This window comes from Ranitomeya imitator, chromosome 3, assembly GCF_032444005.1.
Source record: "Ranitomeya imitator isolate aRanImi1 chromosome 3, aRanImi1.pri, whole genome shotgun sequence".
Classification (NCBI taxonomy): Eukaryota; Metazoa; Chordata; class Amphibia; order Anura; family Dendrobatidae; genus Ranitomeya; species Ranitomeya imitator.
In genome coordinates, this window is record NC_091284.1 from 447,806,131 (window position 1) to 447,831,508 (window position 25,378).

Below are 25,378 nucleotides of genomic sequence, written 5' to 3' on the forward strand. Positions count from 1 at the left end.
GCTTGTGCACCTTTTTCTACCACACTTTTCCCTTCCACACAACTTTCCAAAAATTTGCTTGGATACTAAATTTTGTGAACAGCCAGCTTTTTCAGAAACGACCTTTTGTGGCTTACCCTCCTTGTGGAGTGTGTCAATGGCTGCCTTCTGCACAATTGTCAAGTCAGCAGTCTTCCCCATGATTGTGGAGCCTACTAAAACAGACTAAGGGACCTTTTTAAAAGCTTAGGAAGCCTTTGCAGGTGTTTTTGTTAATTATTCTAATTTACTGACATAATGTAATGACTCTGGGGCTTTCATTGGCTGTAAGCCATAATCATCAACATTAACAGAAATAAACACTTGAAATAGATCACTCTGTTTGTAATTAACTCTATAATATATGAGTTTCACTTTTTGTATTGATGAACTGAAATAAATTAAGTTTTTGATGATATTCTAATTTTGTAAGAAGCACTTCACCTGTATATATATTGTTGTGTGGTGACCCACGTTACAGCCAGGGGGCGCTGTGTGTGCACTTCAAGATGCGCTTGGAGGCATAAATGTGATGAGACAAAGTCCGGCAGGAGTGTAAATGGCCGGTGTGTGTGTTGCAGAGGAAGACACTCTGCGCTGTCAGTCTGAAGTTTGGCTGGTGTTCTGGGACCTGTAGTCCCACAAGTAATTGTGTAGTTCTAATTGGAAATTGGCAGGGCTAGTTATGAGAGATGGAAGGGTCAAACTAGCCACACACACTGTTATGAACTGGTGATTCAGAACCACAATGGACCTGGTGGTTAAGAGCACACAAAGTGACCTGATAGTTACTAATAACATAGGACGAGCTCTGAGACGTGGGAACTCTGCTGACCGCAATCCCTAATCCTATCATACCACACTAGAGGTAGCCGTGGAGCGCTCCTGACCAGACCTAGGCGCCTCGGGCACAGCCTGAGAAACTAGCTAGCCCTGAAGATAGAAAAATAAACCTACCTTGCGTCAGAGAAATTCCCCAAAGGAAAAGGCAGCCCCCCACATATAATGACTGTGAGTAAAGATGAAAATACAAACACAGAGATGAAATAGATTTTAGCAAAGTGAGGCCCGACTTACTGAATAGACCGAGGATAGGAAAGATAGCTTTGCGGTCAGCACAAAAACCTACAAACAACCACGCAGAGGGCGCAAAAAGACCCTCCGCACCGACTAACGGTACGGAGGTGCTCCCTCTGCGTCTCAGAGCTTCCAGCAAGCAAGAAAAACCAATATAGCAAGCTGGACAGAAAATATAGCAAACGAAAGTAACACAAGCAAAACTTAGCTTATGCAGGGCAGACAGGCCACAAGAACGATCCAGGAGAGAGCAAGACCAATACTGGAACATTGACTGGAGGCCAGGAACAAAGAACTAGATGGAGTTAAATAGAGCAGCACCTAACGACTTAACCTCATCACCTGAGGAAGGAAACTCAGAAGCCGCAGCCCCACTCACATCCACCAGAGGAAGCTCATAGACAGAACCAGCCGAAGTACCACTCATGACCACAGGAGGGAGCTTGACCACAGAATTCACAACAGTACCCCTCCTTGAGGAGGGGTCACCGAACCCTCACCAGAACCCCCAGGCCGACCAGGATGAGCCAAATGAAAGGCACGAACCAGATCAGCAGCATGAACATCAGAGGCAAAGACCCAGGAATTATCTTCCTGACCATAACCCTTCCACTTAACCAGGTACTGGAGTTTCCGTCTCGAAATACGAGAATCCAAAATCTTCTCCACTATATACTACAACTCCCCCTCAACCAAAACCGGGGCAGGAGGATCAACGGATGGAACCACAGGTGCCACGTATCTCCGCAACAATGACCTATGGAATACGTTATGGATGGAAAAAGAAGCTGGAAGGGTCAAACGAAAAGACACAGGATTAAGAACCTCAGAAATCCTATACGGACCAATGAAACAAGGCTTAAACTTAGGAGAGGAAACTTTCATAGGAATATAACGAGATGACAACCAAACCAAATCCCCAACACGAAGTCGGGGACCCACACAGCACCTGCGGTTAGCGAAACGTTGAGCCTTCTCCTGGGACAATGTCAAATTGTCCACTACATGAGTCCAAATCTGCTGCAACCTATCCACCACAGTATCCACACCAGGACAGTCTGAAGACTCAACCTGCCCTGAAGAGAAACGAGGATGGAAACCAGAATTGCAGAAAAACGGTGAAACCAAAGTAGCCGAGCTGGCCCGATTATTAAGGGCGAACTCAGCCAAAGGCAAAAAGGACACCCAATCATCCTGATCAGCAGAAACAAAACATCTCAGATATGTTTCCAAGGTCTGATTGGTTCGTTCAGTCTGGCCATTTGTCTGAGGATGGAAAGCCGAGGAAAAAGACAAATCAATGCCCATCCCAGCACAAAAGGCTCGCCAAAACCTCGAAACAAACTGGGAACCTCTGTCAGAAACGATGTTCTCTGGAATGCCATGTAAACGAACCACATGCTGGAAGAACAATGGCACCAAATCAGAGGAGGAAGGCAATTTAGACAAGGGTACCAAATGGACCATCTTAGAGAAGCGATCACAAACCACCCAAATGACCGACATTTTTTGAGAGACGTGGAGATCCGAAATAAAATCCATAGAGATATGTGTCCAGGGCCTCTTCGGGACTGGCAAGGGCAAAAGCAACCCACTGGCACGAGAACAGCAGGGCTTAGCCCGGGCACAAATCCCACAGGACTGCACAAACGAACGCACATCCCGCGACAGAGAAGGCCACAAAAAGGATCTAGCCACCAAATCTCTGGTACCAAAGATTCCAGGATGACCAGCCAACACCGAACAATGAACCTCAGAGATAACTCTACTCGTCCATTTATCAGGGACAAACAGTTTCTCCGCTGGGCAACGGTCAGGTCTATTAGCCTGAAATTTTTGCAGCACCCGCCGCAAATCAGGGGAGATGGCAGACAAAATTACCCCCTCTTTGAGAATACCCGCCGGCTCAGGCAAACCCGGAGAGTCGGGCACAAAACTCCTAGACAGGGCATCCGCCTTCACATTTTTAGAGCCCGGAAGGTACGAAACCACAAAGTCAAAACGGGAGTAAAACAGCGACCAACGAGCCTGTCTAGGAATCAACTGTTTGGCAGACTCGAGATAAGTCAAGTTCTTGTGATCAGTCAAGACCACCACGCGATGCTTAGCTCCTTCAAGCCAATGACGCCACTCCTCGAATGCCCACTTCATGGCCAGCAACTCTCGATTGCCAACATCATAATTACGCTCAGCAGGCGAAAACTTCCTGGAAAAGAAGGCGCATGGTTTCATCACCGAGCCATCAGAACTTCTTTGCGACAAAACAGCCCCTGCTCCAATCTCAGAAGCATCAACCTCGACCTGGAACGGGAGCGAAACATCTGGTTGGCACAACACAGGGGCAGAAGAAAAACGACGCTTTAACTCTTGAAAAGCTTCCACAGCAGCAGAAGACCAATTGACCACATCAGCACCCTTCTCGGTTAAATCAGTCAACGGTTTAGCAATACTAGAAAAATTATTGATGAAGCGACGATAAAAATTAGCAAAGCCCAGGAACTTTTGCAGACTCTTCAGAGATGTCGGCTGAGTCCAATCATAAATGGCCTGAACTTTAACAGGGTCCATCTCGATAGTAGAAGGGGAAAAAACGAAACCCAAAAATGAAACCTTCTGAACACCAAAGAGACACTTTGACCCCTTCACAAACAAAGAATTCGCACGCAGGACCTGGAACACCATTCTGACCTGCTTCACGTGAGACTCCCAATCATCCGAGAAGACCAAAATATCATCCAAGTATACAATCAGGAATTTATCCAGGTACTCTCGGAAGATGTCATGCATAAAGGACTGAAACACTGATGGAGCATTAGAAAGCCCGAATGGCATAACCAGGTACTCAAAATGGCCCTCGGGCGTATTAAATGCTGTTTTCCATTCATCGCCCTGTTTAATACGCACAATATTATATGCACCACGAAGATCTATCTTGGTGAACCAACTAGCCCCCTTAATCCGAGCAAACAAATCAGACAGCAGCGGCAAGGGGTGCTGAAATTTGACTGTGATTTTATTTAGAAGGCGGTAGTCAATACAAGGTCTCAGCGAACCATCCTTCTTGGACACAAAAAAGAACCCTGCTCCCAATGGCGACGACGACGGGCGAATATGACCCTTCTCCAAGGATTCCTTTACGTAACTCCGCATAGCGGCGTGCTCAGGCACAGACAAATTAAACAGTCGACCTTTAGGAAACTTACTACCAGGAATCAAATCGATAGCACAATCGCAATCCCTATGCGGAGGTAGGGCACTGGACTTGGGCTCATCAAATACATCCCGGTAATCCGACAAGAACTCTGGGACCTCAGAAGGGGTGGATGATGAAATAGACAGAAATGGAACATCACCATGTACCCCCTGACAACCCCAGCTGGACACAGACATTGATTTCCAATCCAATACTGGGTTATGGACTTGTAGCCATGGCAACTCCAACACGACCACATCATGCAAATTACGCAACACCAAAAAGCGAATATCCTCCTAATGCGCAGGAGCCATGCACATGGTCAGCTGGGTCCAGTACTGAGGCTTATTCTTGGCCAAAGGCGTAGCATCAATTCCTCTCAATGGAATAGGATACTGCAAGGGCTCCAAGAAAAACCCACAGCGCCTAGCATACTCCAAGTCCATCAAATTCAGGGCAGCGCCTGAATCCACAAATGCCATGACAGAATAGGATGACAAAGAGCAGATCAAAGTAACGGACAAAAGAAATTTCGACTGTACCGTACCAATGGTGGCAGACCTAGCGAACCGCTTAGTGCGCTTAGGACAATCGGAGATAGCATGAGTAGAATCACCACAGTAAAAACACAGCCCATTCCGACGTCTGTGTTCTTGCCATTCAGCTCTGGTCAAAGTCCTATCGCACTGCATAGTCTCAGGTTTATGCTCAGATAATACCACCAAATGGTGCACAGTTTTACGCTCACGCAAGCGTCGACCGATATGAATGGCCAAAGACATAGACTCATGAGGTTTAACAATGATAAATGTAAGGTTATACACATGGGAAGAGGGAATCAATATCACCATTACACACTGAACGGGAAACCACTGGGTAAATCTGACAGGGAGAAGGACTTGGGGATCCTAGTTAATGATAAACTTACCTGGAGCAGCCAGTGCCAGGCAGCAGCTGCCAAGGCAAACAGGATCATGGGGTGCATTAAAAGAGGTCTGGATACACATGATGAGAGCATTATACTGCCTCTGTACAAATCCCTAGTTAGACCGCACATGGAGTACTGTGTCCAGTTTTGGGCACCGGTGCTCAGGAAGGATATAATGGAACTAGAGAGAGTACAAAGGAGGGCAACAAAATTAATAAAGGGGATGGGAGAACTACAATACCCAGATAGATTAGCGAAATTAGGATTATTTAGTCTAGAAAAAAGACGACTGAGGGGCGATCTAATAACCATGTATAAGTATATAAGGGGACAATACAAATATCTCGCTGAGGATCTGTTTATACCAAGGAAGGTGACGGGCACAAGGGGGCATTCTTTGCGTCTGGAGGAGAGAAGGTTTTTCCACCAACATAGAAGAGGATTCTTTACTGTTAGGGCAGTGAGAATCTGGAATTGCTTGCCTGAGGAGGTGGTGATGGCGAACTCAGTCGAGGGGTTCAAGAGAGGCCTGGATGTCTTCCTGGAGCAGAACAATATTGTATCATACAATTATTAGGTTCTGTAGAAGGACGTAGATCTGGGTATTTATTATGATGGAATATAGGCTGAACTGGATGGACAAATGTCTTTTTTCGGCCTTACTAACTATGTTACTATGTTACTATGTTACTATTCAGACCAGCAGGCATAGGAAATCCCACCATGACATCCTTAAGGGCTTCAGAGAGACCCTTTCTGAAAATTGCTGCCAGCGCACATTCATTCCATTGAGTGAGCACAGACCACTTCCTAAACTTCTGACAATATATCTCTACCTCATCCTGACCCTGACACAGAGCCAGCAAATTTTTCTCTGCCTGATCCACTGAATTAGGTTCATCATGAAGCAATCCGAGCGCCAGAAAAAACGCATCAATATTACATAATGCAGGATCTCCTGGCGCAAGGGAAAATGCCCAGTCTTGAGGGTCGCCACGTAATAAAGAAATAATAATCTTAACTTGTTGAACTGGGTCACCAGAGGAGCGGGGTTTCAAAGCCAGAAACAGTTTACAATTATTTTAAAAACTCAGAAACTTAGCTCTATCTCCAGAAAACAAATCAGGAATAGGAATTCTTGGTTCTAACATATAATTCTGAACCACAAAGTCTTGAATATTTTGTATTTTGCAGTGAGATGATCCACACAAGAAGACAGACCTTTAATGTCCATCACTACACCTGTGTCCTGAACCACCCAAATGTCTAGGGGAAAAGAAAGACAAAACACAGTGCAGAGAAAAAAAAATGGTCTCAGAACTTCTCTTTTCCCTCTATTGAGAAGCATTAGTACTTTGGGCCTCCAGTACTGTTATGAACTGGTGATTCAGAACCACAATGGACCTAGTGGTTAAGAGCACACAAAGTGACCTGATAGTTACTAATAACATAGGACGAGCTCTGAGACGTGGGAACTCTGCTGACCGCAATTCCTAATCCTATCATACCACACTAGAGGTAGCCGTGGAGTGCTCCTGACCAGACCTAGGCGCCTCGGGCACAGCCAGAGAAACTAGCTAGCCCTGAAGATAGAAAAATAAGCCTACCTTGCCTCAGAGAAATTCCCCAAAGGAAAAGGCAGCCCCCCACATATAATGACTGTGAGTAAAGATGAAAATACAAACACAGAGATTAAATAGGTTTTAGCAAAGTGAGGCCCGACTTACTGAATAGACCGAGGGTAGGAAAGATAGCTTTCCGGTCAGCACAAAAACCTACAAACAACCGCGCAAAAAGACTCTCCGCACCGACTAACGGTACGGAGGTGCTCCCTCTGCGTCTCAGAGCTTCCAGCAAGCAAGAAAAACCAATATAGCAAGCTGGACAGAAAATATAGCAAACAAAAGTAACACAAGCAAAACTTAGCTTATGCAGGGCAGACAGGCCACAAGAACGATCCAGGAGAGAGCAAGACCAATACTGGAACATTGACTGGAGGCCAGGAACAAAGAACTAGGTGGAGTTAAATAGAGCAGCACCTAACGACTTAACCTCATCACCTGAGGAAGGAAACTCAGAAGCCGCAGCCCCACTCACATCCACCAGAGGAAGCTCATAGACAGAACCAGCCGAAGTACCACTCATGACCACAGGAGGGAGCTTGACCACAGAATTCACAACAACACACCCACACTGCCACCCAGGGGAGTGGTTACAGGTATGTAATGTGACCATGGTGTGGGTCACATGTTCCTGTGTGGTTCCTGTGTATGAATCCATTGGGTCCATGTGCAAGGTCCTGGACGGTCGGTGTTGGAGCCTCCTGGCATTGGAGAAGTCCTGCAAGCACCTGAGACCGTGGACCTGATGAACGGTCAGTGTTGGATTGTCCTGGTATGGGCTGGAGTCCTGGAAGCACTGAGACCGTGAGTCCTGCAATAGCCTGGGTGTTGGATTGACCTGCAGTGGGCTGGAGTCCTGAAAGCACTGATGAGGTTATGGAATGAATGCTCGAGAGTGTTGGATTGTCCTGGGATGGGCTGGAGTCCTTTAAGCACCTGGTAAGAGTGTGAGTCCTGGAATGGTCAGAGTGTTGGATTGTCCGCTAATAGACTGGAGTCCTGTAAGCACTTGGTAAGATCATGGACTGATGGCCTGTGTGTTGGAAGTGCCTGCGACTGGTCTTCCTGGAAGCGCATGGAAAGGCTGCATCTACAGAGCCCGGGATGGTTTCTGTGTTGGGGAAGCTACAGTTCTTATTGTGGGTCTGGACTATCCGAGGTGCCCTGGTCACAAAGACGGTGATCCCAGTGAAGCAGTTTCCCTGTAAACCAGCACTGGCAGAAGTCAGTGCGTGGAGCCGGAGCTCCTGTAAGGTAACTCTAGGTAACAAGGGGTTACGAGCAGACACGGATCTGCCATTGGAACAGACTATCGGTGGTTAATGTATTCCATTGATATAAATGATGAACTGTTTGTGTTATGGTTTATGATGTTTAATAAACCGGAATAGACTGTTTTTGTGGAGAAATTGTGCCTGTATGCGTTATTCCCATGCAAAGCGAGTGTCCCCCAAGACCTGAAGTAAGGGAAACGCTACAATATATATATATATATATATATATATATATATATATATATATATATACAGACAAAAAAACGAAGGCAGCACTCCATTTTCAGTTTTAAGTCTGAAAATCCTTTCTAGTTATTTAGATTTTAGCATCTGAGCTCTATTACTCCCCGTCTAAGTGGTAAGACTTTGAATGCACTATTTGCATTTTATATGCGCATTGTATATTAAATATGCTATTTATTACCCCAATCAATTGTATGTAAATGTATACACCCCTAAAAGGTAAACACTGCCACCTGTTTGTTGAGAAAGGCTCACAATCCTGAGCTGAAATGTCGCCATTTTGGGCAATTAAATAGCCACATTTCTTCACCCTGAACCAGTGTGCTTCCTTTGTTTTTTTGTCAAAAAATTAAAAAAATATTTATTTTGCCACCTTACAGCTACATTATGTTGTGCTGCTTCAACTTTTGTTATGATAGATAGATAGAAAGATAGAATAAAAGCTGACAATTTATGTCAGTATAATCACAGCGTGACAGGTTAGAATAGAATAGATAGGACAGGTATAAACATATAGAATACATATATATATATATGTCAATGACACACATATATATATTACATAGATAGCTAGAATAAAAGCTGGCAATTCATGTAACCAGCCTGGAAAGTCAACGGCTGGGGAGCAGATGTTTATAACCTGGGAAGTGAGTAATTCCCATGGAGATTCCCAGGCTATTGAATTGTGAGCTGCTAATTATTCCAGCAAATTTTGCATTCAAAAAGTCAAATGCAGCTCCTTCACTTCCAAGCCCTGCTATGCACCAAAAAAGTAGTTCCCCCACATTTGGGGTATTGGTGTACTCAGGAGGAATTTCACAGCAAATTGTATAACATTTTTGAGGGGAAAATGAATTTTTTTTTGTTTTCATGGCTCAACTTTATAAACTTCTGTGAAGCATCTGGGGTTTCAAGGTGTGCGCCACACATCTATATAAGTTCCCTGAAGGGTCTAGTTTCTAAAATGGTGTCACTTGTGGTCAGTTTCCACTGTACAGGGGCTCTTCAAACGCAGCATGACGTCCACTAGTTATTGCAGCAAATTTTACATTCAAAAAGTCAAATGGCGCTCAGACACTTACACACTGTTAGGGGTAGCGGAACACACCAAATAATAAGATAGATAGAGTAAGGTGCGTTCGCAGCCTGGGGTCCACCGTGCAGAGATGGAACCTGCTGCCAAGTAATGACAGATTATATGGCGGTACAATGTGGATACACACACGGGTTAACTTCACCCTGTGTGAAGGAAGCGAACCCTTTTGCGTCACAGGGCAGTGGTACCGCACCAAGAGTGCAAGCAAAGAGTCTCAGAACTCAATCCCAAGACACAGGAATTGAGGTCATATAGACCTCTTGTGCTCGACACCGCAACTGGGGTGTCAGAGTGACAGACATAATATTAATAAAGATGTATGAGAGTGCGTGCGGTGCGGACTGGCGGATGCCACTAACCACCCAGCCTTGGGTCAGGAAAGCGCTGTGAAAGCACACGGTGCCGCACTGGCGGTCACAGCAATAGACGCTGTTTTGTGTGTTGCGTGCTGATGGCTAAGTTGGGCACTAGATAGCAATCATCTACCTTACGCGAGCAGTCATACACAAGGGAGGGGATAATTAATGAATGACTTTCACACATCAACACACACACGCACACTATCGCATGGCCATGCGATTATGCAAACCTTTCATAGCTGCAGAATGTACAGGACCTTCCCAGAAGGACCAATGGGAGGCTGTCACAGAAGTTGAGCACCTTCAGGACCTTCCTGGAGGACCAATGGGATCTGCTGCAGTATCTGAGCATGTGACCCTCGAGCTCCAATGGGAGATCTTGCCCTGGGCATGCTCAGAAGGGAAAAAGCAGCACTGGCTTCAATGGCTGAAGCTGGAAAAGCAACAGCAAGCCTAAGCACAGAGTGAGACTGACCAAGATGCTGGGACCGACGTCTCCGCTGAGCAGACTCCACTGCGGCTGGAGAAGAATGGGAGACTGCAGCGGAGATGGTTCGAGATTCCCCCTGTGCAGAGGCGGGAACTTGACACCTAACACGCACCTCCAAAAGTAAATGGCAGCCCTGAGTGTCTGAAAAAAAACATGTAATAAACAAAAAAATAAAGTAGTACATTTAATTTTGTAATAAAAATAATTAATTATGTAATCAATAATTATTCAATAACTATTAATATAAAAATTGCGGCAACTTCCCTTTAAGTTTCAAGATTCGTGTTTTAGGACACAGAGAAGTAAACTGCCCTTCAGGTTTGCAATTGCATTGCATGAAGATATAAAAGTTGCTATTATTAAGGTTCTGTACTATTTCTGCAGTACATCAAAAAAACAATTCAATCACACAGACTGTGCAGCTACAGCACTTCCCTATCTCAATTGAAACTTTGGATTATTATTTACAGACTGGCTAACACTCCCATTTTTAACATTGTTCAACACTAGTGCAGTAGTACAAGACAATCCAATTTTGTCCTTTTTCTGTCTTTGAGCTTTGACCATTATGCAAATGCCGTAAAAGCATAAAATTGAGCTTTGTCCCTCCATCTTTTGCACTGGCTTTTATAGTCTTCCCTAATTGACTGAGCAGTCTATGGCTACGTTCACACTAGCGTTCGGCTAGTGTGCGTCGCGCTAGCGTCGGGCGACGCAGCGGCGACGCACGCGTCATGCGCCCCTATGTTTAACATGGGGGACGCATGCGTTTTTGCTTGTTGCGTTTTCCGACACGTGCGTCTTTTTTGACGCTAGCGTCGGACCAAGAAAACGCAACAAGTTGCATTTTTCTTGCGTCCGATTTTCGTCAAAAAACGACGCACGCTTTGAAAAACGCAGCGTTTTTGCGTGCGTTTGCACGCGTTTCTCGGTGCGTTGTGCGTCGCGTCGCCGACGCAGCGGCGCACAACGCTAGTGTGTACGTAGACTATGTGATGTGAGAGCTGCAGTTCATTATGGGCAAGCCCACCTGGCCACTTCTGCCATAATTAACCCAATCTGTAACTCTTCAGCAGTGTATGAAATGACACTAAGCATGTTTTTTTTTGCCTATCTGTGCCAGTCAAAAACTGTTAAATTTACAAAAGACATGCAAATATCAGGAAATTTGACTGAAAGTTGATTTTATATTGTTTGCTTTGATCAGTTCTACATTTGAGAACCATTGAGACAGTCATTAACAGGCTGCGTCATGCATGCACCTCAGCCAGCTGCAAACATATGTTGACCACAACGTGTGGCCCTACTCTCAGAACTGAACTTGTGGTGAAGTATGTAACATAGATAAGAATTCTAGCAAATCATTTTATGACCCTTGAAAATAATTGTCTACACTAAACTTACGAAAGCGATGGAAAAGCAGGTGATAAACACCATAAATCTCAAGAATGCCAAACATATCTGCACAGAGATACCAAGAATAGCCTATCAATAAATTGGAAAAATAGCATTTAGTGAGGTTATGGGGTTTTTTTAACCTTTTTTTTACATTTAACTTTGGTTGCCATAGTTTTTGCTTTTGACATTTTCTAAAGACCTTAAGTAACTTTTGTAGTAGATAAAAACAATTTTCAATAAAAATAGAACTACTGAAATAGTTTCTTGCAGGGAAGTTGCCCAGTGGGCACAGATGCACCATTTAAAGCATATACTCGCCTTGTTTTAATATTTTTGTTTTTTTTAAGCTTTTTGGGCCTTTTTCAAACAAAACTTTTTTCAATGTTTAAAACGCTTGAAAAAACAAGCAAAACAAAAAAAAAACATGCTTTATGGATTTTTCAATTTTATAGAGACATCAGAAAAATACCATGCTCAAAGCAGACAGCATTTTAAAAATTCTAACTGGCACAAAAAAAAAGAAATAAAAGCTGAAAACTCAAAGTCAAATGTATGCAAAACTATTAAAACTAACATGTTAAAACGGTGCTTATGTAAGGGTAAAGTAGTTGCCTAGGTTGAAAAATATCTTATTACACCATGAACAGGTGACACTTCTTTTAAAGGGACACTGTCACCTGAATTTGGAGGGAACAATCTTCAGCCATAGGGGCGGGGTTTTCGGGTGTTTGATTCACCCTTTCCTTACCCGCTGGCTGCATGCTGGCTGCAATCTTGGATTGAAGTTCATTCTCTGTCCTCCGTAGTACATGCCTGCACAAGGCAATGCCTTATACAATTTGGGGGCTAATGTGAGGGCCATTATACCATTTGGGGCTTACTGTGGGGACCATTATACAGTGTAGGAGCTATTTTAGGGGCCATTATACAGTTTGAGGGCTAGTGTAGAGACTACTGTGGAGGCCATTGTAAAGTGTGGGTGCCGCTATACAGTGTTGCTTCAACTGTGAAGGCCATTACATAGTATCAAGTCTTCTTGGGGGTCGTTAAACTGTATTCTGGGGAAGCATTTGGGACATCATGCTATGTTTAGAGGAGCTGTGTGCCACTATACTGTGTATAACGGAGCTGTGGGGATATCATAATCTGTATAAAGGAGTTGTGAGTTCCCCATTCTGTGTAATGAAGAGCTGTACATTGGGGAACTTAGTGGACGTTATTAAGTGGGCACTTAGAAAGCATTATTGTTAAAGGAGCACTCACTATTGTGGCTGTTAAAGGGACAAAATGTAGACACTTATTTAAGGCATTTGCACACGGCATTCATTTTTTCTAGTGAGCAATTTTACCATCTAGAGGGCACAAAGGAGGCATTATTAGTCTGTAAGGGGCACAGTGGTGGCATTATTATGTAGGGCACAAGGGGAACACTGTTATTGTGCCACACTGCAAGTCCAGTAATAAGGACACATACTGCAGCAGCTGAGCATTGAGGTATAAGCAGGATGAGTATATTGTGTAGGTTGGGAATAGATGGAGAAGCTGCTGGAAATGTGAGAAGTCAAATGTGTCTTTGTTGTAATCTCTGCAGATGAGTTGTGACTGGAAGAAGTTGTCAAGTTGGTCTGGACCAGATGGAAAAGAAGGGAAAAATGAACGATTCCATCAAAAGGAGCGTCAGCTGTAAGTCGCTATATATAACTACTATAATCACTTGTATGGTCTGCAGGACTGGTATCTACCAATGTACAGTACAGACCAAAAGTTTGGACACACCTTCTCATTTAAAGATGTTTCTGTATTTTCATGGCTAAGAAAATTGTACATTCACACTGAAGGCAACAAAACTATGAAATAACACATGTGGAATTATATACTTAACAAAAAAGTGTAAAACAACTGAAATTATGTCTTATATTCTAGGTTCTTGAAAGTAGCTACCTTTTGCTTTGATGACTGCTTTGCACACTCTTGGCATTCTCTTGATGAGCTTCAAGAGGTAGTCACAGGAAATGGTTTTCAATTCAGAGGTGCGCCCTGTCAGGTTTAATAAGTGGGATCTCTTGCCTTATAAATGAGGTTGGGACATCAGTTGTGTTGTGCAGAAGTCTGGTGGATACACAGCTGATAGTCCTACTAAATAGACTGTTAGAATTTTGAATTATGGCAAGAAAAAAGCAGCTAAGTAAAGAAAAGCGAGTGGCCATCGTTACTTTAAAAAAATGAAGGTCAGCCAGTCTGAAAAATTGGGAAAACTTTGAAAGTTTCCCCTAGTGCAGTGGCAAAAACCATCAAGCGCTACAAAGAAACTGGCTCACATGAGGACCGCCCCAGGAAAGGAAGACCAAGAGTCACCTCTGCTTCTGAGGATGTTTATCCGAGTCACCAGCCTCAGAAATCGCAGGTTAACAGAAGCTCAGATTAGAGACCAGGTCAATGCCACACAGAGTTCTAGCAGCAGACACATCTCTACAACAACTGTTAAGAGGAGACTTTGTGCAGCAGGCCTTCATGGTAAAATAGCTGCTAGGAAACCACTGCTAAGGATAGGCAACAAGCAGAAGAGACTTGTTTGGGTTAAAGAACACAAGGAATGGACATTAGACCAGTGGAAATCTGTGCTTTGGTCTGATGAGTCCAAAATTAAGATCTTTGGTTCCAACCACCGTGTCTTTGTGCAACGCAGAAAAGGTGAATGGATGAACTCTACATGCCTGGTTCCCACCGTGACGCATGGAGGAGGAGGTGGGATGGTGTGGGGGTGCTTTGCTGGTGACACAGTTGGGGATTTATTCAAAATTGAAGGCATACTCAACCAGCATGGCTACCACAGCATCTTACAGCAGCATGCTATTCCATCCGGTTTGCGTTTAGTTGGACCATCATTTATTTTTCAACAGGGCAATGACCCCAAACACACCTCCAGGCTGTGTAAGGGCTATTTGACCAAGAAGGAGAGTGATGGGGTGCTATGCCAGATGACCTGGCCTCCACAGTCATCAGACCTGAACCCAATCGAGATGGTTTGGGGTGAGCTGGACCGCAGAGGGGAGGCAAAAGGGCCAACAAGTGCTAAGCATCTCTGGGAACTCCTTCAAGATTGTTGGAAGACCATTGCCGGTGACTACCTCTTGAAGCTCATCAAGAGAATGCCAAGAGTGTGCAAAGCAGTCATCAAAGCAAAAAGGTGGCTACTTTAAAGAACCTAAAATATAATACATAATTTCAGTTGTTTCACACTATTTTGTTAAGTATATATTTCCACATGTGTTAATTCATAGTTTTGATGCCTTCAGTGTGAATGTACAATTTTAATAGTTATGAAAATACAGAAAAATCTTTAAATGAGAAGGTGTGTCCAAACGTTTGGTCTGTACTGTATGTCACCATATTGTACTAACATCAGTGTGCCACCATAGTTGGGGTTACCAGTTAGGGGCCACTCAGATGTCCCCCCCCTCCCTCCCCAAGCTGAAACCATAGCTACACCTTTGGTCTGGGAGCTTGGATTAGAAGCACCACTCCATCAGTAAAGAAAAAAAACGCTGGAGTGGTGCTTTAAGAAAAATATGTCTTCATGAGATTCCTTCTTTAAGAGCTGACAGCAACATGGCAAAGATAAAATGTGAATTCCCTTTATTAGGGATAAAAATAACTGAGAGAAAGAAACTTTAGCAAGAAAAGAAAATGGCAGAGGGGAGCCAAGGATCATGCAGAGAAATGACATCGATCACACTGTGTCAACAGCTAATAACAATGAATGGAGCTATTATCAACTCTCAGTTTGGCAAAAGACTTCTATCCTTTTTCAATATGAAGCATTTCTGGCTCACGTATTAATATTGAGAGCACACAGGAGTGATAATATTCACATTTCCAAGCCTGCTGGGTTTATCTGCTATTAAAGTAATTAGAAAATATGTTGGATTTGTAAGTATGAAATGTACTCTAACATAAGGTTAAAGAAGTTCTTCCACAAACAAATATTACATTTCTCTTCTTACACAAAATATAATTGTTCAATTGGTAAAAGGAAGCAATAATGCCCCTGTGAGCAGACATTGCTCTAAGATACTTGTTATGATTATTTGAAGATCCACCTAACATGTAAAGTGCTGGTGAAAAGTAGACAACCCTAGTTACAGTACCTTTCTGGAGGCCTTCTGAACATCCACCTAATATATCAAGCCCTAGTAGGTACCTGCCACCCCACCCCTGTTATTACACCACACTGATGTCCTTTTGAACATCAATCTAATATGTTAAGTGTTGATTAGTGTTGAGCATTCCGATACCGCAAGTATCGGGTATCGGCCGATATTTGCGGTATCGGAATTCCGATACCGAGTTCCGATATTTTTGTGATATCGGGAATCGGTATCGGGATTTAGATTAATGTGTAAAATAAAGAATAAAAATAAAAAATATTGATATACTTACCCTCGGACGGGCCCTGGTTGTCACCGCTGCAATCGCCATGTTTTCCTTCCTAAGAATGAGCGCGTTAAGGACCTTCGATGACGTCGCGGCTTGTGATTGGTCGCGTGAGCGGTCACATGACCGCTCAGCGACCAATCACAAGCCGCGACGTCATCGAAGGTCATTAAAGCGCTCATTCTTAGGAAGAAAAGCATGGCGATTGCAGCGGTGACAACCAGGGCCCGTCCGAGGGTAAGTATATCAATATTTTTTATTTTTATTCTTTATTTTACACATTAATATGGATCCCAGGGCCTGAAGGGGAGTTTCCTCTCCTTCAGACCCTGGGAACCATTATGGATACCTTCCGATATTTGTGTCCCATTGACTTGTATTGGTATCGGATATCGGTATCGGCGATATCCGATATTTTTCGGATATCGGCCGATACCATCCGATACCGATACTTTCAAATATCGACGGTATCGCTCAACACTAGTGTTGATAGAAGTAGATGATTGTGGAATCATAAGTTTTTAAATAAAAAAAAGATTCCCCATATAAATAGCACATGTTTTTGAGAATAGTTCTTAGCTGATCATGACAACAGTGCTTTAGAAATAGAAATCATACACTGACTCACCTTATATCTGAGATTGATTCAGTTATAGAATTTTCTTCTCTTTCTTAGTAAAGATAATCTGTCACCAACTTCTTGCTACCTCATATGAGAGCAGCACAATGTAGGAAAAGAACCCTGATTCCAATGATGTATCACTTAGTTTACTGGGTGCAGCATTTGTAATACAATCAGAGTTTTTAGATGTAGAATAGCTCAGAAGGCTGACCTGTCCACACCATAGCTTGTTGTGCACATTGTTTATTGACAGTAAGCTGCTGTTTATTAAATATGTCTGACCACGGCTTACGTGCACTGTGGTCCAGGCAGTAATAATCGCCTGGTGATAAAACATTCATTGCATGGTATGGAAACAGCACAAAGCATAATAAGTCACACATCCCTGAAATCTTTCTTAGCCCTACCTCGTGCTGTCCTCAGATTACATAACATAAACCTGCTGACAGATTCCATTTCAAAACAGTCTGTCAGCTGGAAATGTTTTTGCAATAAGACAAACTTCCCTTCTGCTGTTTTGTATTTGCTCTGCTTTACTGTGTTCTGTTGTACTGTGTTAGCTCTGCTCTCTACTGTACTGTTAGTTTTGTTGTATTGTGTTAGCTCTGCTGTACTGTGTTCTGTTGTATTGTGTTAGTTCTGCTCTCTGCTGTACTGCGTTAAGTTCTGTTGTGTTGTGTTAGCTCTGCTGTACTGTGTTCTGTTGTACTGTGTTAGTTCTTCTGTACTGTGTTAGTTCTGCTGTACTGGGTTAGTTCTGCTGAACTGTGTTAGTTCTGCTGTACTGTGTTTGTTCTGCTGTACTGTGTTCGTTCTGCTGTACTGTGTTAGTTCTGCTGTACTGTGTTCATTCTGCTGTACTGTGTTCTGTTGTACTGTGTTAGTTCTACTGTACTGTGTTAGTTCTGCTGTACTGTGTTCGTTCTGCTGTACTGTGTTCATTCTGCTGTACTGTGTTCCTTCTGCTGTACTGTGTTCCTTCTGCTGTACTGTGTTAGTTCTGCAGTACTGTGTTAGTTCTGCTGTACTGTGTTAGTTCTGCTGTACTGTGTTAGTTCTGCTGTACTGTGTTAGCTCTGCTGTACTGTGCTAGTTCTGTTGCATTGTGTTAGAGCTCTGCTGTACTGTGTTCTGCTGTACTGTGTTCTGCTGTACTGTGTTGGTTCTACTGTACTGTGTTTGTTCTGCTGTACTGTGTTCGTTCTGCTGTACTGTGTTAGTTCTGCTGTACTGTGTTAGTTATGCCGTACTGTGTTCATTCTGCTGCACTGTGTTAGTTCTGCCGTACTGTGTTCGTTCTGCTGTACTGTGTTTGTTCTGCTGTACTGTGTTAGTTCTGCTGTACTGTGTTCGTTCTGCTGTACTGTTAGCTCTGCTGTACTGTGTTAGCTCTGCTGTACTTTGTTAGCTCTACTGTACTGTATTTGTTCTGATGTCACTGCAGAGCTGTGTGTGATGAGATCAAAGTGTCAGTCATTGCAAGTCTCACACTTTTAAGGATATGCACTTAACTCTGCTCTCTACTGTACTGTTAGTTTTGTTGCATTGTGTTAGCTCTGCTGTGCTGTGTTCTGTTGTATTGTGTTAGATCTGCTCTCTGCTGTACTGCATTAAGTTCTGTTGTATTGTGTTAGCTCTGCTGTACTGTGTTTTGTTGTACTGTTAGTTCTTCTGTACTGTGTTAGTTCTGCTGTACTGTGTTAGTTCTGCTGTACTGTGTTCGTTCTGCTGTACTGTGATCGTTCTGCTGTATTGTGTTAGTTCTGCTGTACTGTGTTAGTTCCGCTGTACTGTGTTAGTACTGCTGTACTGTGTTAGTTCCGCTGTACTGTGTTATTTCTACTTTACTGTGTTCATTCTGCTGTACTGTGTTAGCATTGCTGTACTGTGTTAGTTCTGCTGTACTGTGTTCGTTCTGCTGTACTGTGAAAATAGAAATCATACACTGACTCACCTTATATCTGAGATTGATTCAGTTATAGAATTTTCTTCTCTTTCTTAGTAAAGAGAATCTGTCACCAACTTCTTGCTACCTCATATGAGAGCAGCACAATGTAGGAAAAGGACCCTGATTCCAATGATGTATCACTTAGTTTACTGGGTGCAGCATTTGTAATACAATCAGAGTTTTTAGATGTAGAATAGCTCAGAAGGCTGACCTGTCCACACCATAGCTTGTTGTGCACATTGTTTATTGACAGTAAGCTGCTGTTTATTAAATATGTCTGACCACGGCTTACGTGCACTGTGGTCCAGGCAGTAATAATCGCCTGGTGATAAAACATTCATTGCATGGTATGGAAACAGCACAAAGCATAATAAGTCACACATCCCTGAAATCTTTCTTAGCCCTACCTCGTGCTGTCCTCAGATTACATAACATAAACCTGCTGACAGATTCCATTTCAAAACAGTCTGTCAGCTGGAAATCTTTTTGCAATAAGACAAACTTCCCTTCTGCTGTTTTGTATTTGCTCTGCTTTACTGTGTTCTGTTGTACTGTGTTAGCTCTGCTCTCTACTGTACTGTTAGTTTTGTTGTATTGTGTTAGCTCTGCTGTACTGTGTTCTGTTGTATTGTGTTAGTTCTGCTCTCTGCTGTACTGCGTTAAGTTCTGTTGTGTTGTGTTAGCTCTGCTGTACTGTGTTCTGTTGTACTGTGTTAGTTCTTCTGTACTGTGTTAGTTCTGCTGTACTGGGTTAGTTCTGCTGAACTGTGTTAGTTCTGCTGTACTGTGTTTGTTCTGCTGTACTGTGTTCGTTCTGCTGTACTGTGTTAGTTCTGCTGTACTGTGTTCATTCTGCTGTACTGTGTTCTGTTGTACTGTGTTAGTTCTACTGTACTGTGTTAGTTCTGCTGTACTGTGTTCGTTCTGCTGTACTGTGTTCATTCTGCTGTACTGTGTTCCTTCTGCTGTACTGTGTTAGTTCTGCAGTACTGTGTTAGTTCTGCTGTACTGTGTTAGTTCTGCTGTACTGTGTTAGTTCTGCTGTACTGTGTTAGCTCTGCTGTACTGTGCTAGTTCTGTTGCATTGTGTTAGAGCTCTGCTGTACTGTGTTCTGCTGTACTGTGTTCTGCTGTACTGTGTTGGTTCTACTGTACTGTGTTTGTTCTGCTGTACTGTGTTCGTTCTGCTGTACTGTGTTAGTTCTGCTGTACTGTGTTAGTTATGCTGTACTGTGTTAGTTATGCTGTACTGTGTTCATTCTGCTGTACTGTGTTAGTTCTGCCGTACTGTGTTCGTTCTGCTGTACTGTGTTTGTTCTGCTGTACTGTGTTAGTTCTGCTGTACTGTGTTCATTCTGCTGTACTGTTAGCTCTGCTGTACTGTGTTAGCTCTGCTGTACTTTGTTAGCTCTACTGTACTGTATTTGTTCTGATGTCACTGCAGAGCTGTGTGTGATGAGATCAAAGTGTCAGTCATTGCAAGTCTCACACTTTTAAGGATATGCACTTAACTCTGCTCTCTACTGTACTGTTAGTTTTGTTGCATTGTGTTAGCTCTGCTGTGCTGTGTTCTGTTGTATTGTGTTAGATCTGCTCTCTGCTGTACTGCATTAAGTTCTGTTGTATTGTGTTAGCTCTGCTGTACTGTGTTTTGTTGTACTGTTAGTTCTTCTGTACTGTGTTAGTTCTGCTGTACTGTGTTAGTTCTGCTGTACTGTGTTCGTTCTGCTGTACTGTGATCGTTCTGCTGTATTGTGTTAGTTCTGCTGTACTGTGTTAGTTCCGCTGTACTGTGTTAGTACTGCTGTACTGTGTTAGTTCCGCTGTACTGTGTTATTTCTACTTTACTGTGTTCATTCTGCTGTACTGTGTTAGCATTGCTGTACTGTGTTAGTTCTGCTGTACTGTGTTCGTTCTGCTGTACTGTGAAAATAGAAATCATACACTGACTCACCTTATATCTGAGATTGATTCAGTTATAGAATTTTCTTCTCTTTCTTAGTAAAGAGAATCTGTCACCAACTTCTTGCTACCTCATATGAGAGCAGAACAATGTAAGAAAAGGACCCTGATTCCAATGATGTATCACTTAGTTTACTGGGTGCAGCATTTGTAATACAATCAGAGTTTTTAGATGTAGAATAGCTCAGAAGGCTGACCTGTCCACACCATAGCTTGTTGTGCACATTGTTTATTGACAGTAAGCTGCTGTTTATTAAATATGTCTGACCACGGCTTACGTGCACTGTGGTCCAGGCAGTAATAATCGCCTGGTGATAAAACATTCATTGCATGGTATGGAAACAGCACAAAGCATAATAAGTCACACATCCCTGAAATCTTTCTTAGCCCTACCTCGTGCTGTCCTCAGATTACATAACATAAACCTGCTGACAGATTCCATTTCAAAACAGTCTGTCAGCTGGAAATGTTTTTGCAATAAGACAAACTTCCCTTCTGCTGTTTTGTATTTGCTCTGCTTTACTGTGTTCTGTTGTACTGTGTTAGCTCTGCTCTCTACTGTACTGTTAGTTTTGTTGTATTGTGTTAGCTCTGCTGTACTGTGTTCTGTTGTATTGTGTTAGTTCTGCTCTCTGCTGTACTGCGTTAAGTTCTGTTGTGTTGTGTTAGCTCTGCTGTACTGTGTTCTGTTGTACTGTGTTAGTTCTTCTGTACTGTGTTAGTTCTGCTGTACTGGGTTAGTTCTGCTGAACTGTGTTAGTTCTGCTGTACTGTGTTTGTTCTGCTGTACTGTGTTCGTTCTGCTGTACTGTGTTAGTTCTGCTGTACTGTGTTCATTCTGCTGTACTGTGTTCTGTTGTACTGTGTTATTTCTACTGTACTGTGTTAGTTCTGCTGTACTGTGTTCGTTCTGCTGTACTGTGTACATTCTGCTGTACTGTGTTCCTTCTGCTGTACTGTGTTCCTTCTGCTGTACTGTGTTAGTTCTGCAGTACTGTGTTAGTTCTGCTGTACTGTGTTAGTTCTGCTGTACTGTGTTAGTTCTGCTGTACTGTGTTAGCTCTGCTGTACTGTGCTAGTTCTGTTGCATTGTGTTAGAGCTCTGCTGTGCTGTGTTCTGCTGTACTGTGTTCTGCTGTACTGTGTTGGTTCTACTGTACTGTGTTTGTTCTGCTGTACTGTGTTCGTTCTGCTGTACTGTGTTAGTTCTGCTGTACTGTGTTAGTAATGCTGTACTGTGTTCGTTCTGCTGTACTGTGTTAGTTCTGCCGTACTGTGTTCGTTCTGCTGTACTGTGTTCGTTCTGCTGTACTGTGTTAGTTCTGCTGTACTGTGTTCGTTCTGCTGTACTGTTAGCTCTGCTGTACTGTGTTAGATCTGCTGTACTTTGTTAACTCTTCTGTACTGTATTTGTTCTGATGTCACTGCAGAGCTGTGTGTGATGAGATCAAAGTGTCAGTCATTGCATGTCTCACACTTTTAAGGATATGCACTTAACTCTGCTCTCTACTGTACTGTTAGTTTTGTTGCATTGTGTTAGCTCTGCTGTGCTGTGTTTTGTTCTATTGTGTTAGATCTGCTCTCTGCTGTACTGCGTTAAGTTCTGTTGTATTGTGTTAGCTCTGCTGTACTGTGTTCTGTTGTACTGTTAGTTCTTCTGTACTGTGTTAGTTCTGCTGTACTGTGTTAGTTCTGCTGTACTGTGTTCATTCTGCTGTACTGTGATCGTTCTGCTGTATTGTGTTAGTTCTGCTGTACTGTGTTAGTTCCGCTGTACTGTGTTAGTTCTGCTGTACTGTGTTAGTTCTGCTGTACTGTGTTATTTCTACTTTACTGTGTTCATTCTGCTGTACTGTGTTAGCATTGCTGTACTGTGTTAGTTCTGCTGTACTGTGTTATTTCTACTTTACTGTGTTCATTCTGCTGTACTGTGTTAGCATTGCTGTACTGTGTTAGTTCTGCTGTACTGTGTTCGTTCTGCTGTACTGTGTTCGTTCTGCTGTACTGTGTTAATTCTGCTGTACTGTGTTAATTCTGCTGTACTGTGTTTGTTCTGCTGTACTGTGTTAGTTCTGCCGTACTGTGTTCGTTCTGCTATACTGTGTTCGTTCTGCTGTACTGTGTTCGTTCTGCTGTACTGTGTTCATTCTGCTGTACTGTTAGCTCTGCTGTACTGTGTTAGCTCTGCTGTACTTTGTTAGCTCTGCTGTACTGTATTTGTTCTGATGTCACTGCAGAGCTGTGTGTGATGAGATCAAAGTATCAGTCATTGCATGTCTCACACTTTTAAGGATATGCACTTAACTCTGCTCTCTACTGTACTATTAGTTTTGTTGCATTGTGTTAGCTCTGCTGTACTGTGTTCTGTTGTATTGTGTTAGATCTGCTCTCTGCTGTACTGCGTTAAGTTCTGTTGTATTGTGTTAGCTCTGCTGTACTGTGTTCTGTTGTACTGTTAGTTCTTCTGTACTGTGTTAGTTCTGCTGTACTGTGTTAGTTCTGCTGTACTGTGTTCATTCTGCTGTACTGTGATCGTTCTGCTGTATTGTGTTAGTTCTGCTGTACTGTGTTAGTTCCGCTGTACTGTGTTAGTTCTGCTGTACTGTGTTAGTTCCGCTGCACTGTGTTATTTCTACTTTACTGTGTTCATTCTGCTGTACTGTGTTAGCATTGCTGTACTGTGTTAGTTCTGCTGTACTGTGTTCGTTCTGCTGTACTGTGTTCGTTCTGCTGTACTGTGTTAATTCTGCTGTACTGTGTTTGTTCTGCTGTACTGTGTTTGTTCTGCTGTACTGTGTTCGTTCTGCTGTACTGTGTTAGTTCTGCTGTACTGTGTTAGCTCTGCTGTACTGTGTTAGTTCTGTTGTATTGTGTTAGAGCTCTGCTGTACTGTGTTCTGCTGTACTGTGTTAGTTCTGCTGTACTGTGTTAGTTCTGCTGTACTGTGTTAGCTCTACTGTACTGTGTTCGTTCTGCTGTACTGTGTTAATTCTGCTGTACTGTGTTAGTTATGCTATACTGTGTTAGTTATGCTATACTGTGTTCGTTCTGCTGTACTGTGTTAGTTCTGCCGTACTGTGTTCGTTCTGCTGTACTGTGTTAGTTCTGCTGTACTGTTAGCTCTGCTGTACTGTGTTAGCTCTGATGTACTTTGTTAGCTCTGCTGTACTGTGTTTGTTCTGATGTCACTGCAGAGCTGTGTGTGATGAGATCAAAGTGTCAGTCATTGCATGTCTCACACTGTTAAGATATGAAAAATGAATGAATATATACAAAATTGACGCTTATATGAACATGAAACTGTCAGTAGTTTTAGAACACTTATGTTGACTTTGATATGATGGCATGTCCACTCTGCTAATAAAGAATGATGCAATGCTTAGGAAAAGTAAAGAATCATAAAAGCTTGTGAATATTGATTAAAGTCCTCCTGAGGGAGGAGAAATTTCAAGGTTTTACCAATGATCACTATGATATGTGATAATCTATATAAGGATGTGCTTTTTCCTCAATAAATTGGAATTTCTGCTTGTGACTGTGTGGTCAATCACAAGTAGTCGTTCTCCCTGTACACGTAAATCTCTCAGATATATAATTTGACAACAGACAATTAAGATGATCACAAAGCTTTAGTGTGACTCTAACAGTTGGCACAACAACATGGAGCCAGGACGAGGATTTCAGATGACTGTAGCCGCCCCAGCCCACTTCCTGGGATAAACCACACCTGAGGACCGGAGACCGCGCAGCTCCTAAAAAGGTAGGAAAATGCGTCATCTTGCCTAATGACCCTTTACTATGTGTGCGTACTGGCATAGCTGACTGTCGTCTGCAGACAATAAGTGACCACAATTAAAAAGTCCTGAGCCTGGAACGGTCAGATTTTTTACCTTAATCGTCTGTTTATCTGTTATAGTAACAGTGACACTCCCTTTCAATTAAAATAAGTTCTGAAGACAGATTCTTACGCAGATCAGTGTCCGTCCCAAAGATCTTAGCAGCTCATTTACATAAGAAAAAACATGAATTTCTTTGGAAATCAGATCGCAGATATCAAGGTATAATTTTATTCAACTTTCTATGGCTAACATGCCCATGTAGACGGCCTAGGAGGGTGGATCCTACAGACAGATTCCTTTTAATATAAAGAAATTGAATTATAAACTTGTCCTTGATATATTCTTACCAGAATCTAATGTCAGTATGGCAAATTAGAAATCAGATTGTTGAAAACAGATGTAGTTATCCTTGGAATACCTAATGCAGCATGCAGATGATTCCACTGCCGAATTGATTACAGACTTGAAATCTAGTAAGATGTTTCCCCTATCTCACATATCACCCACTCAATCAACCTTCCAGGACATTGATCAACCATAACATTAAAAAATACCGTCTATTATTATGTAGGTTATTCTTGTGCCACCAAAACAGATCTGACCCGCTGATTCATGAATTCCAGAAGACCTTTAAAGATGTTGAGTGGTTTCTGGCATCAAAGAGTTAGCAGCAGAACTTTTCACCAGGTTGACCAGTGAAAACTAATTATCACCTACCCACAGCAGCAAAACAAGGAATTTTATCCCCATCAGAATGGAGTGCTGCTAAAGTATTAATTCCTCCTGGGGCTACCAAGCAGCGAACTTCTCTTTTTCTGGCATCTCCATAAGAATTCATGGAGCTGTGGTAAGGCATGCTCACTGCCTATACCTTC